This window comes from Arachis duranensis, chromosome 10, assembly GCF_000817695.3.
Source record: "Arachis duranensis cultivar V14167 chromosome 10, aradu.V14167.gnm2.J7QH, whole genome shotgun sequence".
In the NCBI taxonomy this organism is placed as follows: domain Eukaryota; kingdom Viridiplantae; phylum Streptophyta; class Magnoliopsida; order Fabales; family Fabaceae; genus Arachis; species Arachis duranensis.
The window spans coordinates 104,330,280-104,336,578 of record NC_029781.3 but is presented as its reverse complement, the minus strand read 5'-3'; the positions used below and the strand labels follow the sequence as shown (position 1 = coordinate 104,336,578).

Sequence of the window (6,299 nt, the reverse complement as noted above, 5' to 3'; positions counted from 1 at the left end):
GGAGGCGGCGGCGGAGGAGAGGAGGAGGTGGAAGGGAGGTCGGAAAAGGCGGTGGCTGTGAAAGGGCGGAGGGAGTGGCGTAGGTCTGCTAGCTTGGCGACTTTTAGGGGTTCCATTTCCCGCGTCTTCGTCTGTTGCTTCAACCATGACCTTGAGCGGGAACCAGGGTTTTCAACTGCATTTTTTATTTTATTTTCTTTATTGTGTTACTTTTATATCTCTCCTGCCTACAAAATTGTTGGACGTTATTTTTTAAAAAAATTTATTTTAAATGGTATTTTTTAAAAGATCTTTTATAAAAATAAAAGTTATTTTATGTTAATAATTGTATATTAGATTCCAAAAGAAAAATATATTTTTTATTTTTTTAGTTAAAATTTTTTTTATCAACTTAATAGCACCCAAACCTAAGAAATACCGATAGGACACGCGATACGGACACAACACGACACGAATATGTTAACACCTTTTTTTATAAAGAATTGGATACGACACGTTTAGGATACGTTGTGAATTAAAATTTAAATAATATATTAAATTAATAAAATATCATATTGTAAATATAAGAGTAAATATAGTTGAATAAAAAATTTTAAAATTATGTAATTATTAAAAAAAATAAAAAAAATTTAAGCTAATGAGTAAGTAAGCTACCATAGACAAACAGTAAGTAGATTTAGGTTTTGATTTATTAATTATTTTATTTTTAAATTTAAATTTTGATTTGTTTCAATTTTAGAATATTTTAAAATTAAAAAGAAAAAATTGGTTAATCGGGCCATAAAATCACAAAATCAATTGAAAATTTACAGTCCAGCAGAAAGATCCGTCTCATGAACATCTGAATCGAGTCGGACTCGTTCAGACACGCCGCCAATATACTTGTTTAAAGTATTCATCGCGTGTCGGCGTCGGATTCACGTCCGACTCGAATACGCCGGTACCGTGAGAGAATCCGTACTTCATAGGCCCAAACAAACACTACATCACTTGGAATTTGAATAAACAAAATAAAAATCTATTATTTATTGAATTTATTGTAAACAATGTATCTTAATTAGACTTTCTTCCATGTGATATCCAAGTCAATACATGCATGATTCTACAAGAAGATTCTATTTAAACTACTTAATATTGCAAACCCAAATCAAGAGAAAAAAGCAAAGATATAGTTCAATAATCAATAGTTTTCTGCAGCTTCTATTTCAAGCAGTCGAGCAATACTTCGCATGGTTGGCCGAGATTGAGGGCTTGTCTGCAAACATGAAAGACTTATATTTGCAATCGAGGTCAACTCTTTCAGAATATCTTCATTTGTTGGATGTGAGAGGCGTGGGTCTAAAACTTCAATCATGTTTATACTTGATTCCCTAGAAGCTTTCATGTGAAGAACAACATCACCGGGGTGCTTTCCTGATATAACTTCTAAGGCCAAAACGCCAAAGCTGAACGCATCCAATTTCTCAGTCACCATCATCGTGTAAGCGAGTTCTGTCACACCCAGTAAAAATGTAAAGAAACTATATTTTTCAAGACGGTCATGATAGGGTTCACAAAAAAAAAAACATTCATATATTTTCTTATTTAACATTTATTAATTATTGCAATAATTAATGAATGATAAATGATGATTGTTTTTGCTTAATTTTTTTGTTACCAAACATTTCATTTTTCAATAACTTGCATATTCTGAATCCGGAAATGTATGGTAATCAAAGAAAATTAGTAAAAAAAGTCATAACTTGTTTTATTTAGCATTTAGTAATTGTTGCGACAATTAGTAGATACTGAACAAGACAAGTTATGGCTTCATGAAGTGTCAATACGTAGGGATGTTATCGGTTCGGTTTTAGACTAAAAACTAACCGAACCGATATGTTCGGTTCCTACAGACGCACAACCGTTCAGTTTGCTGCTTTTACAACAACGGAACCGAATCGAATCGAACAAACAGCGGTTTGATTTGGTCAGTTTTTTTGTTTTTAATTCCTAATGAGAAGAATATGAATCACCATAATTAGAGATTTAAAATAGTTAATAAACTGAAATAATAAGAGTAAAACATTAAAATGGTTAGGGGTTGGAAATTTTTGTTGTTAGGTTAAAGGTTAAAATGGTTAAAACATTGATATGTATGCACATCTTCGATTCAGTTTGGTTTGGTTCGGTTTTTATCGAGCCAACCAAAAACCGAACCGAACCGATCGATTTTGTCAGGAAAAGAAACCAAAAGAAACCGATTTTTTGGTTTTCAAGTCTGTTGTTGTAATTTTCGATTCGATTTTGCGGTAATTTTTTGTCCGGTTCGGTAACTTACACCCCTACCAATACGCACCTGGAGCAGCATAGCCATATGTGCCTGCAAACGACGTCCAAATCGATGAATCTGGCTTCAAGAACCTAGCAGTGCCGAAATCGGAGACACGAGCTTCAAGATTGGATGACAGCAAAATGTTCTTGCTCGATATGTCTCTATGAATCAATGGTGGAGTGTGATCATGATGCATATAGGACAAAGCATGCGCCACGCCTTTGATAATGTTCACCCTCTTAGGCCAATCCAGTTCCAATGCTTTGATATCATTTCCAAGCATCTCAGCTAAGTTCCCTCGATCCAAATACTCATAGATCAAGAATGTGTGTATCTTATTAGAGCAAAATCCATAGAGCTTCACAATGTTTCTATGTCGCGTTTCTCTCATGGCTTCCACTTCGCTCTGGAAGGATTTTATACTCTCAACATCTAAGCTTTCTGATTCACATTTCAACTTTTTCACAGCAAATACTTCTTGTTGTTGGCCTCCTTTGATAACTGCCTTGTAAACTCTCCCGATGGCTCCCTCGCCGACGCAGCAACGGCTGTCAAAGTTGTTGGTAGCTTCAATTATATCTCTGTAGACAATTTTGCCATCGAATGACCAAATTGAAAACAGATTTTGATTTTCTCTCATGCTTGCTGAAAAGTTTTGTTTTGAAACTGTTGGTTTTGGCTTTTTCTTGAAGCACAAAATCCCAACTAACACCAATGAAAGAAACAAAATACCTCCCAATATAACAGCAGAAAGTATTACTACTACATTTCTTTTACTACTTCCATCAACAGGTTCAGTGACTGAGACTTCACAATGTTGCAAACCTTGGATATTGCCACATAAACCTTTGTTGTTTCTCAAATCCATTGGAAGAAGTGAAGAGTTGAATATGCCATTTCTAGGCACAGGGCCTTCCAGATGATTGTAAGAGAGGTTGATGGTTAACAAGCTCAACATTTCACCAAGGGACTCGGGGATTCGACCGGAGAGATTGTTGTGAGAGAGATTCTGCAAGATTTCCTATTTGGTAAGGGATGGTGCCATTCAAGTGATTGTTGCTCAAATTTAAACTCAGCAACTTGGTGCAATCCCCTATTTGATTTGGGATTGGTCCAAACAACATGTTCTTGGACAAGTCTAAGGTCTCCAAATTCGAAAGCTTTCCAATTTCTTCTGGTGTCATACCAGTAAGTTTGTTGCCACCCAAATTCAATTCATACAAGCGACTTGCATTTTCAATTTGTGAAGGAATCTTCCCTGAGATTTGATTATAGGACAGATCAAGCCTTTCTAGCTGCTTCAGTTGAAAAATCTCTTCTGGAACAAAGCCTCTTATGGAATTGCCAGCCATTTTAAGTAGTTGCAAGTTCTTGCAGGCACCCCATTTCGCAGACAACCGGCCTCGAATCCTGTTGTAACTGAAATCAATGTAAGTGAGGTTGGGATACACTCCAAAATCTTGATCTGCATAGCCTGTCAACTGATTGTACTCGAGTCGAACTCGATACAATGTTGAGCAGTTTCTAAGGCTTCTTGGGATTGAACCATTGAAATTATTGTGTGCTGCACTAAAGTTGACAAGCTTTCCACCTTTGCAAACTTGAGGTGGCAATTCTCCAACAAAGTTGTTTTCAGCCAGATGAAGTACAACTAATGAAGACAAGTTTCCGAATTCTCAAGGCACCGTGCCGGTTAAGTTGTTGATTTGAAACCTCAAGTCTGTTAGATTTGTTAACTTGCCAATACTAGAAGGTATTGTACCTGAGAAATGGTTTTGATTCACTCTAAGAACACTTAAATGTGTGCAATTTCCTAGAGATGGAGGTATAGGCCCATAAAAGTTGTTATCATCTAAAGCTAGCAATGTCAAGTTTCTTATGTTGCCTATTTCATTTGGAATTTTTCCACCTAAAAGGGTTGTTTCACACAAGAAATTTCTTATACTAATGAGGCCAGTTCTTGGTTTATTAGTTCCATCAGGAAATAAGTGAGGGTCTAGTGTTCCTGATATGTTATTTCTTGACACATCAAGCTCATAGACTTTGGTGAGATTTGCAATAGAAAGAGGTAAAGTGCCATGGAGAGAATTGGTGGAAAGGTCAAGGAATTGAAGTTTTGAGAGTATCCCAATGTTTTGGGGTATGGTGCCTCTAAGATTATTTCTTTTGAGATCAAGTTGTAAGAGGTTGGGAAAAGCAGTCAAGTCTAAGCTTTCAAGGGTACCTGCAAGGGCAAGAAAATAGAGATTTTACTTGGGATTGGAATAGTGAACATAATAAATAAACCAAACCAAAATAAATGAGCCAAAAACAGCTAGAATTTGCCCTATAAAATGTAAAACTCAAGACATAATAATATAGATGGTAAAATTCTATTAAACGTCACAATGATATATGTATATATTTCATAATCAACTATGTTAAGTGCATACTAAAATTCAGTTATTTATATAAAATACATGTTAAAATATAAATTGATATTAAAAATAATTTAAACAATACATATATTTATACACAAAAATATGGTGATTAATTTTTGGCGTACAGATAACATTTTTTAGAATAATGTTAAGTGTACATTAAAATTAACTACCAAACTCAACTACTAATATATATAAAATACACATTGAAAATAAGTTAAACAACACATATATTATACGCAAATACATAATGCTTGATTTTGGTATAAACATAGTATTTTTTGCTTTGTAGATAGAGATATACGTCACATAGCATCTATTTTTTTAGAGAGATTGAATAACTCTCAATACTAAATATTTATTATTTATTATAATATATTAAAAGAAAGTCTAAACTAGTGTTATAGTAAATGAATGCCACATAAGCTTTTATATTTCATATAAAATTGTCATGTCATCTATAACAATAACAACATAGAAAAAATATCTATGGTAAACCTACATTTAAATTATTATAGAGAATGGCATCTATATGATCAATCTAGCATTAATTTTATAATTTCATATATTAAATTATCTAACTCTATAAAAAAAGGTCAATTCATACCAATGGTTTAAATTTGAATATTGCATATCTTATTTTGAAAAATAAATTTTATTTTATAAAAATCTATTTATCTATCTATCTATATATTTAGGAAAAACTACCAAAAGTATCTGTAAAGTTTACGAATGCTGACAAAAGTACCCATTAATTAAGAAAAGTAACGTTGTACCCATAGAAAATGAATTCCGTATGACAAAAGTATTCAAACTTTAATTTTTTGTTGATTTTTTTATAAAATTTTCAAATTACCCCACCCTCAACTTCAATTCACCGCCACAAATCTCTTATTTTCTACTCAGCTCCATCGGCCTTTCCCTAGCCTTTCCCATCGCACTCAAATCACCCATTCTCCATCGCATTCAAATTCCTCCTTCTCATGGCTTTCTCCATCGCACTCACAATCTTCATTTTCTACTACTGCTCCATCATCTCCATGCTCTTCCTCGACCATCTCAGAAACTTCTAGCTTGTCACAGAGCATCACCTACCCTCTCACACAAGCCTCCTTCATTGGCACCCTCCTCTGTCTCGGCGTTGTCGGTGTCGCAACTACCTCCACCACCTCTAATCTCTTCATTCTCCTCTTTAGTCTCAATGACAAAGCGAAAGCAATCGGAGACCTCCTCAATGACAACATTAGCATCGGACTAAATAAGGACTTCAGGATGCGGCTGAAGACGTGCGGCAGGCGATGGAGCTTCTTTCTAATAGCGGTTACGATGCCGACACCAAATTGAATGGTGATGTTACGCTTTCGAGAATAGACAAAATGAATCTTTATGGTGGGAGCTCTGGATAATAACGCAACAGAGGATTGTAACGCCAAGATTAACAATAGAATCAACCAATATCGATCAATAATCAGAAAAAGAATCATAAAAGAACAATTTTTAATCGTTTCCGTTATTTTTTTCTTAATTTGAGGGCTTTCTTTGTGTGAATGAATTTAATGAAAAAAAAG

General features: G+C 34.6%; 1 pseudogene; it reads right to left on the bottom strand.

The window, feature by feature from the left end:
* Nucleotides 1–1,161: 1,161 nt before the first annotated feature.
* Nucleotides 1,162–6,299, bottom strand: part of LOC107472053 (MDIS1-interacting receptor like kinase 2-like) — a 7,090-nt pseudogene continuing 1,952 nt past the window's right edge.